Here is a 12,807-nt window from a genome sequence, read left to right on the forward strand (position 1 = left end):
TGACAATAACAGCCATGCTCAGCAGTGTCAAATCATGTAAGTTTTCACGGTAAGTGGGGTTTTTTTAAACCTACAATAAATCCTCCCAAAATTGTCAGAAGAAATAGATCTCTGATTTTTTTTAGCTTTTTCACCTACATATGGTTTAAGTTGTTTTACAGATGAGGCTAACTGGCAAAAACATGGTTTTCATGTTTCCCATTTTCTAACTTATCAAGGAATACGTACTTCAATTAATCTGTGATATTCATTAACTTGAAATAAGAACAGATCAAGACTGATGAAACTTCAGGTACAATAACATGTTTAAAAAGCCTAGAAAAATAGACTGGTCACAGAATAAGAACTTCATGGAGGATCTAAAAATGGTGAATGACTGACTGACTTACAAAAGAAATCACTTCATTCACACTAAGAAAAATACTGCCTGTCTCTCAAATCAAGGAAGTATTTTTAGTCAATACAATACTCTTACTGAATTCATATTAAAAACACAAAGTGGCCAAAATCTGAATCCTAGGTTAAAAAGACACAGATGCAGTTAAAATAAGTTACTGCAGTTCACACATATGGGACATAATGTTTTCCAATAATTTCGCGGAAAGAACTATTGTAAAAAACCTATACTTTGATTCTGCAATATGTATCCTCTAAATTTAAGTGAATTACACTGACTGCCTGAAATGCTGAACAGAAGAAAAAGAGCTAAGAAAACAGAAAGAAAGGAGTGTACTTGCTAATCATCTTGCCCTTAGTTTATACTAGTGCTGCTGCTCACTTGTAACTCAAGTAGGAAAAGCCAACTACAGCAAAGCTAATCAGCATCCAAAATGCTGTTTTGGTCTCTCCTTGTCATGGAAGAGATCATCGTAAAGACATCCTATTATGCCCTAACAGCATTTGCCTAAGATGGGTCTCCTTTCCCCATTTACTAGGGCTTGCTGCAAAAGCTTCCAGTTCATACTTCACCACATTTCGTTCTCAGGTTTTTTTACTTCCTTCACAAAATAGCAAATATTCCTTTCATCACACTCTTCTGATGTCATAATGAATTACTTAATTGATCTGGTATGACACTAAATAAGTTTGTAACTACAGATGAAGTCATGCCACTGAATCTATCTTATTTTAATACATTCGTAAACTCAGTAAAAAAGACAAGAAAGGATATGGAAAAAAAATACTGTTTTAATAAATGAGTAGAATATGACTCAATGAATCAACGAATTACATGTCAGTTAGAGTCTAACTGGAACTGGCAGGATTACTTTAGCTGTCTAAATTTTGCTGTTTATAATGCTCAGTATTGAATAAAACTGCAGCCTTTGTTTATTAACTTGGTTTATTAGCAGCAGTGAAGCTGCTCTTTGCTGGCAAGATAGCAGCCAACAATAGCTAAGTACAACAGTCCTGTGCAAGGCTACAAGAAAAAAGATAACATGGAGAAGATGAGCGTATGGCCACTTAAAGATTGAGCTAATTAATGTTACCATGTTTCTGTGTGGTTTTGATGATATTAGGGTAAAGCTAGAGTGTATATATATATATATATATAAAGGAAAAAAGAAGTAGGTAACTCCTGGCTGTACTTGTTACTTCCAAGTTTCCTCAGAACAGACATGTACTTGCTTCTACCTTTTCTGCAGCAGTTCAAACTAATTTCAAGATTAAATTCAGAAGTGGTATCTTTGTGACTGTTTCTTCTTGGTTGTTCAAATTAATCTTTAACGGAATATTTTGTTGTATTTTTATGACCTGTAATACACAAAAAGCTATGAAATCCCAATTAAGGTTTAACAGGCAAAATATAGTAACGCATGCAACTCATCTAGATTTTTTTCGATACTCTTTTTTAGCTATAATGAATAGGAGGGGCATTTAGAAACAAAGAGAATACTACCTTCCCCCAGTAGTTTAACAATGGCCAAATAATTCACAGTATCACAGTATGTTTGGGATTGGAAGGGACCTCAAAAGATCATCAAGTCCAATCCCCCTGCTGCAGCAGGAACGCCTAGGTGAGGTCGCACAGGAACATGTCCAGGTGGGTTTTGAATGCCTCCAGAGAAGGAGACTCCACAATCTCCCTGGGCAGCCTGTTCCAGTGTCTGTCATCCTCACTGAGAAGAAGTTTCTTCTCAAATTTAAGTGGAACCTCTTGTGTTCCAGCTTGATCCCATTACCCCTTGTCCTATCATTGTTGGCCAATGAGAAGAGCCTGGCTCCTTCCTCATGGCACTCAACCTTTATATATTTATAAACACTAATAAGGTCACCCCTCAGTCTCCTCCAAACTAAAGAGACCCAGCTCCCTCAACCTTTCCTCATAAGGGAGATGCTCCACTCCCTTAATCATCTTCGTTGCCCTACGCTGGACTCTCTCCAGCAGTTCCCTGTCCTGCTTGAACCGAGGAGCCCAGAACTGGACACAATATTCCAGATGGGGTCTCACCAGGGTGGAGTCAAAGCTACCTGATTTCTCTGTAACTGACCGTTGTGAGAATAGCTGCCTATAAAGTAAAGAAGGTTCCTTCCTAACTCCAGATGAAATTACTTTCCACCTTTGAATATCTTCATAACCCTCTGTGTTTCATTTCAATGTACATGAGCAGGTTCCAATCATTCTTTTCTGAATCCTATTTAAAATCTTAAGTTACAATGGAAGTTTCCACAACTTTCATACAAATACTTTGGTGCTATACCAGGGTGCTTTTCCCTCATTCTCATTAGCTGCTCTTGTACTAGGGGGAAAAAAAAAAAAAAAAAAAAAAAAAAAAAAAAAAAAAAAAAAGAAGTTTCTTTAAGATATTATGAGTCTATAGGTTCCCATTTAGATTCCCATTATATTTTTCTCATTTGTTTCTAAAAAGCATTCCTAGCTAAACTTTTCATTCTTTATCCATAAAGTCTCCATTATTCTTCAAATAAATTTTGACACCTACTACTCTACTTTCTCCACCAATACTAGAAATATCAGTAGAACTCCTTTTTTAATGTAGAACTCTTTTTTAATGTTAAAGCATGAAGCAGGTAAATTAAATCCATATTGTTATACAAAACAGTGGTAGTTTTCCCTCTGCTCTTTACCCTTGTGACAAGGCTGACACTTCCTAGGTAATTTTAGGTCTTATTCAAAGTAAGATTAACCATGCCAGTTGTAATTGAAAATGGGAATCTTCCAGTGCCTCAGTCTCCAAGGAAGCTCTCCAAGTTCATTCCACAGCTCTCTCAATTAACGATATTTTATCTCCAGTTCCATGGGCCTTGTCCCTGTGTTTGCAATCCACACTGTCCCAAAGGAGCTGCTTTGGTAAAGTGCTGAAACTGTAAGTACTAATCCTCAGCTGACAATGAAGATCAGGAGCAAGTAGTTGAACTTCCAGTAAAAATAGGCTGCCAGGAAGTGCATGTGGCAGAGCAAAAGAATAGGGTCTGTAAAGATGGGCTATACTGTCATTTCATTTCTATTTCACCACAGTTATAGTAAGCAAAAGAAATTACAAGATTGCAGATTAAATATTACAGATTGTTATGGTCAACCTTTGTTTTTACTAGCTTATTACAAAACAAGATGCAAGCAGTTACTGTGTGCCTTACATTTCCAGACACCTTCAAATTCACTTGAACAATTTCTGCCAATTCTGGTGAGAAAAAACAATTGCCTGAAAGACAATTTGATTTCAAGTTTGGAAAAATGGTCATAGTGACAGAAGATAACTTTTGGAACTGTCACATCTAAGGGTAAATATGTATCATGAGCTCAAACTTTACTGAATATTAGAAAGGATACAATCAGTGATACCTTACGATAGTGACACTATTTGAATCTTCAGCTGTATTGATAGCATAATATCATCACATATTGCTGCTGCTAAGTAGTTTGGACAAGTGGTAGGGAGTTTTCAGAAACTGTGCATGAGTCTTTTTTTCAGCATTCAGTCTACTATTGCTGATGACCAGCATCTGTCCTTAATTTCTATGAGAGAAGGCAAAAAAGACAGGAAAAATCTGCAGCATATATTTCTGTAAAATAAGCACATCAAATGCACATTCATATGCATTTAGAATCATGATCCTCTCAACTGTCTCCACTTGCAGTAGTCTGGGTATCAGAAAACCCCAATGAGAAACCCAAATTTCTTAGACCTCCAGGGCAATGAGCCACAAGAGACCCCCAGGTAAAAAGGTAGAAAGATGAGTCAGAGTTCCATGCTAATGAGAAGGGAGATAATTTCTCATTATTTGTTTTGCAACAGAAAACTACTTTATGAAAAAGAATTAGGATTATTTTGCAGTTATTGCAGCACCCCTATTATGTTATGGGCTTAATGCAAAAATTAAGACTCCTATTTAGATTTTTTCTATGCATATTTGACACAGACATACACAGACGTTGATCCCCTGTGCAAAAGTTCTCATCCAAAATCTTAATCACTGATGAATACACTTGGCTGAGGCTCTCATAAGATTTCCTTTTACAGTGTATCTGTATCCTATCATTCTACTTCTTATATTTAAAAACCATGCTGATTTTTATAGCTACTGTTACATGTTTCTACCTGATTCACCCACTTGATTGAAATGTTTTGTAACACAAATGTTATATTAGTCTAAAAACATCAGAGATATAGTTGCATGTTGGCTATTTCTATTTTTTTTTATACTGTTTGTGTAGGAATTCAAATAAATATCAGTTTTAACATATCTTAAAAAGAGGCTAATTCACTGGCTAGCAATTAAGCGCATTGCAGCATTATTACATTTATAAAGAGCATCTCCAGCAGAGATAATATTTCTCACAGTCACTCGGGTTACTTTATTTGCATGATCAGTTGACTTACAAAAGGAAGGCTTTAACTTCACACCTGTAGTTTTAGAAACACCCAAAATAACTAAGTTACTGTGTTAAACTTTTTTATCCTTACTATGAAAGGCAAAATTACTTTTTCATTAGACAATTGCACACACAGTCAAAATAAATACATGTTAAATAATAGGTCAGACTGTCTTGGCTCTGAAATGTAACACCTCCTGACATTACAGTATCATGATTAGAGTGAGTTCATTCCATATTGTTTACAACATTCATGAGCATTTTCAATTATTAAGTAGCCCCTATCTTTTTACCTCTGTGACAGGATTGTTCTTATCTTGATGATTTCCCTTTTTAACAAACAGGAAACAAATTTGAGCAATGCTAGGAAAGCTGGCATAACCAAGTCTCAGTTGTGCTCACCATAAGGTTGCCTGAACTATACCTAAGCAAGCTACAACAAAATGCTTGATGCTGAATTATCACAACCAGAACTGGTAGTAATAATTACTTGTGGTGTATCTTGCATTGGTTTGTATCAGTGCTCTTACACCAAAAGTACCCTCAGTGGAGCCATACTGCTAAGAGCGCTATAAGGGGAGATCCTCTTGAAACAGTTTCCCAGTTCTCAAAATACTATTATTTTCCATACTGTTCATATTTTTAAACTAACAGGAAGTAGGGCCAAAATACAAATTATTTTCATCATGCTAATGAAAACAAACATCATGCTAGAAACAAACAAAAGGAATAGGCCTTGAAATGGAAAATCAAATACAAACCACAATCATGATTTTTTATGAGGAAAGAGCTCACAAAGAGTAAGAGATGCTGTCACATAAAGGAGAAATTTTTCTTAAGTGCATGACCAAGGTGTGTAACAAGTTTCCCCATGCTAATTATATCTAAATATTTGCATCCATATCTTCCTTTTATTCGAGAAGTGCACTAAACTCAAACTTTACTTCTCAGAAGTAAAATATAATGTTAATTTAGGTTCCACAGTATTTTTCCAATCTAGATAAACAGTATTGGATAATGACTGAAAAGAGCCTCAAAAACTCTACAAATGGTAGTTAATTTAGTACTACTTCTGAGAGATAATGTTTGAGTTTTCCAAATAATTGGAGCTTTGCAAAACTACCCCAAAAAATCAGTACCAGAGAAAAGATCAGAATTCAATCCTACATTTAAATCCTATAACCTCTTCATTAAAGCTTATTAATTAACCATTAAAAGCTCAGAGCTACTGGGTATAAATGAGGGTTGTAAGACAGCCATGGTGGGCCAGCAGCTGGCCTGCTGATCCTGCTCTGCTCTTCACAATCCCATAGAGTGGAAGTGTGTGGTAGCAGCAGACCCTATAAACCAGCTGAGGGAGCAAGGACGCTGTGACACTCATTAAGCCAGGAACTGTCCTAGAAACAACTCTTTGAAATTCTGCTTTCCTATAACACTTGAACACTTCTCTCTGCCAAGATTTTAAAATCAGTTTTTTAAAGCCACGTCCTGGAGTACTTCTGTTTGGTAAAACAATGAATATAAACAGATTCTGCTCAAGTTTGTTTAAAGTCTTAAGTTGCAAGTCTTAGCTCTGCTCTTCATCAACCGATTTTTTTCCTTATATATAATAGTTATCATGTTCATGCATTCTTTCTTTTCATACTGTTGAGCAGGGATCAGAGATATTTAAATTGCTGAGAAATCTTTTTATTTAAAAAGTAAGATCTACAGACGTAACCTCTGAGTGGGTTGAGCCCACCTCAGATGTTCACTGCAAATCAAATTCGGCACACTCTGGCAGAAGAGAAATGTTTACGTTGTAGTGTTGCACTCCTTTGCCTCTGTTCACTGAGGTATCTTCAACTACCATGGCCTTTCAACAAATCTCCTATCCTAAATTAAAGGCATTGCAGAACACAATTTGGAAAAATAAATACATATTATTAATTCTACTGCAGAACATGGTCATTTCCACCTAAAGAAAATAAATCCAGATGACCAAAATCAATTGCCGCTCTTATTGTAGATAAGTCTTCTGTAGTCAGAATTGACCAGACATTACAGACACTACAACTTCAAGGAAAGCACAATTATCAACACTGATAAATTTTCTTCCCCTGCTAATGTAACTAATCTGTTACAGTAGGATCTTTGTAACAGTAAGTTTCCAGCATTGGAAATAGGATCTTTCTTTGAACATGAACAACCGAAAAAAGAAGCTGATTATATATACATCTCTCTTTCATCCTTCCCTGGCCTGTAAAGGTAGGGTCAAAAGAGAGGCAAAGGCTTTGGCTAGGACATTAACAAACAACACTTGAACAAATCACCATAGGAGATAGAGTTGTAATCCTAGAATTACCATTACTCATCAATGTTACATGTTTAATCAAAGAAAGAATATTTACTTAGTGTACATAGGTAATTAATATAGTAATACCTAAGAGATATAAACAATGGAGTCACAAATTCAATAGTAAATCTTTTACAGAACAGTTTTCAACAGAACACATAGCATCACATTTTGTGATGAGATTCAATAGGGATACCACAAAGAGGAGAATGCAGTGCCATCACTACATATGATGAAACACAGCTGGAATATGGTTGTTAACTTAAATATACATTTAATGTTGAAACAGACAACATTCTGCTGTTTCAGAAGTCACCTGTTAATCAGATTTTTGTCACACAAAGGTAGGTGGTTTTCATCCTGTGGGTAAACACTGCACTGGAAACAATAACACGTGTTTTGCTCTTAGGTACATAACTGGAAAACAGGAGTCCACAGCTGTTCCAAAACTGTTTCCTGACACAGACTGAACCCATGGACAAAGTTCTCCTGAGATGAGAAGTCTGACTGTGTTCCTGCTGAAAGACCTCAAGTTCTGTTCTACTGAATAGCCTTGCACTGAACCAAGAATATCCTTTTCCTACAATAAAACTATCTTTAGTAATCAGCGGTGGAAGGAGGGAATACAAGAGTGCAGGAAAAGCTTCCTGAAGGATGAGAAAACGGTGACATGCAGAACAGACAACTGGAACTACTGACAGGCTTTCAAATTTTGGAAACATTGAATTATGTTTGTGACAGAACAAAATTCCCAATAGGCCACAATAAAAACTGGATTTTTGTTTCTGTGAGACTGCTTTTTTTTCCTCTGTGACAATCTTCACCGTCTGTTAATGTTATTCATAGATGAGACTTTGTACCCAGTAGTACTCATCCTCACCCCAGGCCCTTGATCAACTCACCCTAGCACCATCTGTCTATGTTTGTTCTGAGTCCAAGATACTCCAGGAGACACATCACTATGAATTTACTTCAGCTCTCTCTCTATACAGAACATAATCAGAAAAATATCTTTAGGAAGAGATAAGTGAATTTCCTTCTTCTGTAAAAACAATACCACTTCTACTATGATCACAGAAAGCCACCTGTTCACTCACATGTAAAAGCAAATGGGAATTATTACACTGAAAAATTTAAAAGCTCGAGTCATCTGTAAAATAAAAGACCTGACTGAGGGTTTAATGATACAAATGTTTTGAGGAAAATGCTCCTTTTGGAACATACCTGAGATGTTTTGGATATAAATAAATAATAGAGGATAAACAGACATGAAGTTCCTCTAGCTTTGCTGCCCTTTCACTCCTCTTCATTTAAGGCATGAATACCTCATTTTATTTTTATCTAATGAATTGACCAAATACTCCCACTATTCCTCATTGAAGGAACAAAACAAGACAACAGTGAAAAGAACAGTTTACACACCCTCATTCACTCTGAAACCTGTAATACAATCAACCACCGCAAATACATAAAAATAAAAGCATATAATTGAGGGAGTAAACTCTTCCAAATACAACACTGATCCATAGTTATCAATTAAAGAGAAATGTTATTGAAAGGAGTTGTGAGTTTAAAAGCATATAAGCAACATTTCACCTTTCTTCTGAAAAACGGTGCAGCTGAGAAGCCTAATTGTATTTCCAGCAAGCCTAATTATATTTCCTGACTCCAGGGGATGGGAATTCCCCAGATACTGATGACTGACAGGTCTGGTTCTGCTTCAACCTGCAAGTAAGCAGAAATACTCACTGCTATGTGAAATTTAGCATGCAAACCAACCGCTATTTCCACTAGGATCATTAGCAGCTGGAAGTTCACAATACTTCATGGTAGCATCCAGCACTACCTTCAACTGGGTCATTTGCAGGAGTTATTCAAAGAGGTACAAACTACTCTCAGTACTTTCATTCAATAGCAAACATTAAGATGTGCCACACAGGTAGCCTCTGTGAAGTGCCAAACATCTTTCAGTACCAAAGGAACTTGATGGAGTTATAAGGTGTCCATCAGCACCTCCAGGGTTACTGGTTTAGAAACTACTTCTTGGTTCTGAAATTGGTTATCAATTCATGAACCTGATTTTTTTTTTTCTTTAAGAATTTGATCCAACTTTTTGAGGGCAATTATGCAGGTATGACATTATAATTGATTCAACCATGATCACAAAATCTCTCAGTACTTATTCAACATTGTTCATTATGCTCTTCTCATGTCTTAACGTTAATCATACATGATAGAAAGGGCTTCCAGTGTTTGTCTTAAGAATAATCTCTACCCTTCATGCAAAATAAAAATAGAATTTTTCATATCTTGAATTACCATTCATTAAAACTACCCTTTTGAAAGACCTTTTTATTACAGCAATCACTACTGATTTTGAAAGTCTGATGTATTTGATAAAGATAGTTACATGTCTTCAGTAAAATCACTCTGATTATTCCAGGAAATGTTATTTCCACTTCCAAATAAGCTTTTATACATCTCTGACTTCAAATTCTTGGTCAGCTTGCTTCCCAGTTCAATCCAATCTAATAATTAAAAATGTCTCCTAGTTAATTTCAGAAACTTTCCAATCACTCAGTAATATGTACAACAAAAGAAATAAGGGTATCATTTGTTCATGCTTTCTCACCCAGAAAACCCAGAGATTGCTCTGGGAGAAAGCTACTGCTCTGCAAAAACCAAACAAGTCACCATCTCTACATTAGTCCTACCGTCATTCATGTGTGATACTGAGTATTCTGGGCTTTTATTCCACATTTTTAAAAGCTATTCTGAGCTTTTCCAGGTGAAATTTAAGCAAATGAAAGAAATTGAAAGAAGGTGAGAAAGAAGAATAAATGCAGAAGAGGTACTGAAGGACTGTTTTAATTTACAGCCTCAAGCAAAAGATCTAGAGAACCATGCCAAAAGAAAGTAGCTCTTAGCCTACAATACCAGGTGAGCCTATTTACAAGAGCTGAACACAATAGGGAGCTCAAGTCAACTGTTTTCATGTGAAAACAGAAGCTGTAATGCCAAAATGAGCCCAAGTCAACTGAGCCATACAAATAGTTTCCAAATGATGAAGATAAACACCTATCTCTCCTGTCTTATGTGAGGGCTTCCTGAAAATACTCTTTACATTTGCAGGGCTACTAAGGTAGCAACATAACTCACAGAAGCATCTTTTTAGGGAAGAGACTTAAGACACTATATATATACATATGTGTGTGTGTGTGTGCGTGCATATATATATATGTATCGATATGAGCTCCACTGAAATCACTAACTAGTTCTAACATCCATCTGACCACTAAGCTTCTTATTTTCTCCTGGAAACCTCGACCAAAAAGAACACTAACTAGTAAATAGCCACCATCCCTGGAGGTGTTTAAAAGGCGTTTAGACAAGGTTCTTAGGGACATGCTTTAGTCCTAGAGTTAGGTTAGGTTATGGTTGGATTCTGTGATCCTGAGGGTCTCTTTCAACTGGAATGATTCTATTTAAAAACTAGATAATACAGACCACATCATAACATGTTGATCTGTTCTTCAAATCCACTAGCATCAACTGACATTTAAAATGTTTAGAACATCACAAAATGCTAAGTATCTCACTAAGGCAAACATTGGGGGCTGAAGAAATTTTAAAAAATGAAAAAAAAAAAAAACCAAAAAACAAAAAACCACAATCCAACACTGGGGATTAATTGCTTTCAAAAGTTCATGAACATCAGTGTCCCTGATGATAAAAGTGAGAGCCCCTAGAGTAACTGAAAGACATGAATCCTGTGTAATTAGTGTTTTACACAATTCACAGTATCACAGTATGTTTGGGATTGGAAGGGACCTCAAAAGATCATCTAGTCCAATCCCCCTGCTGGAGCAGGAATGCCTAGATGAGGTCCCACAGGAACACGTCCAGGCGGGTTTTGAATGTCTCCAGAGAAGGAGACTCCACAACCCCCTGGGCAGCCTGTTCCAGTGTCTGTCATCCTCACTGAGAAGAAGTTTTTTTCTCAAATTTAAGTGGAACCTCTTGTGTTCCAGCTTGATCCCATTACCCCTTGTCCTATCATTGTTTGCCACCGAGAAGACATGGCACTCACCCTTTATATATTTATAAACATTAATAAGGTCCCCCCTTAGTCTCCTCTTCTCCAAACTAAAGAGACCCAGAGACCCAGCTCCCTCAGGCTTTCTTCATAAGGGACGTGCTCCACTCCCTTAATCATCTTCGTTGCCCTCATGATGAATCATCTTCATTCAACCTCATGATGCTATGTTCATATATACCCATCAGAGAAAATACTGACAACAATAACTGATTTCCATGGAGAAAAAAAACTGTAATAGGGTGGAAAAGTTCAGAAAGCCAAAAGAAATCTTTGAACTAGAAAAAGGGAAATCTTAATTTTGAAGAAGATGCTCTATGAATTTGTTTTTTCTAACCAGAGCTCAGAAATGTGTCAATTAGTGATGGCAATTGCATACATGATCTCAGTTCTCCACACACTGCAAGGGTCCTATTTGTATGTTTACTCTACAGCACAGAAGCCTGTGCACACTGACTCTTCCTGTCAAAGGTCAGCATGTAAGGAAACAGTAGACAATTGTTTCAGCTTTCAAAGTGAAAAATAGAACAAACAAATTCATGATCCTTTTCTGGTTTCAGATCCTTCCTCTTATATAGCTATATTTTTTATTTACAAGGACATAAGACCCTTTTTTGATACACTCAAAATTTAAAGAGGTTTGTTGTGTTCTGTGTGGGGAAAAAAGAATCCCTTATGGGGAATTGGGATATTTCTTACCAGATTGATCACCACATGTTGGTCTGATTTAAGTTGGTTTTGAAAGTACTATCACCATTACTAGCTGGTCTTTAAATTCTAGCAGGATCAAAAGTTGTTAACAGAACACAGTAACCCTTCCAATTATCTCCCCATCCCACCAGTGGGGAGTGAGCGAGCAACCATGTGGTGCTTAGTCACCAGCTGGGGTTAAACCATGACACCAAATCCCATCATTACACCTTCAGATCATGCACCAGGCACAGTCTGGCTGGACTATTAGGTTTGGCTTTCAGGCTAGGATTCTGATTGTGCAGGAATGCTGTAGAGCTGCTGAGTTCCCAAGCTTCCCTTCAGTTTCAAGCACTTTCACTGTATTCCCACATGATAAAGTTTTTGTACTGAGACTATATTCCCAATGGGAATATTGAATCAGCAAGAAAAATTTACTAGAGGGCAAAGAATTATTTAAAGCAAGTGACTTAGATAATATAACGCCCCCGGAAATTCAGACTTCAGTATTCATTATGTTCACTATGAGAATCATGAACCTGGCCACTATTCATCAGTATGATATCATTTCCTGTATTCTTTATTATCTACCCAAGTATCAGATGACAAATGCTCCCCACTTGAAGAGAAAGCTAAAAGCAGCTAAAAGCTGATAATAGTTTGTATCAACCTGCAAACAAAACACAAAAATGAGAAGGTATTCTCTTTTTCTTTTGCTTAGTCTCTGTCAAGTCATCTCCATGGACTTGAATAAGAGATTATTTTAACAAAATAGTAGGTCTAAAAGACATCTAAGAATATATCGCTTACTACAATATTTCATTGTATAGAAAAAAAATAAAAACAAAACAG

The 12,807-nt window shown here is 36.5% G+C and overlaps 1 protein-coding gene across 18 annotated transcripts in view; it reads right to left on the bottom strand.

The window, feature by feature from the left end:
• Window positions 1–12,807, bottom strand: part of RIMS2 (regulating synaptic membrane exocytosis 2) — a gene marked incomplete at its 5' end in the record, with an annotated part of 469,329 nt that overhangs the window by 386,606 nt on the left and 69,916 nt on the right. The window lies entirely within an intron of this gene.

Source organism: Nesoenas mayeri (assembly GCF_963082525.1).
Source record: "Nesoenas mayeri genome assembly, chromosome: 2".
Taxonomy (NCBI): Eukaryota; Metazoa; Chordata; class Aves; order Columbiformes; family Columbidae; genus Nesoenas; species Nesoenas mayeri.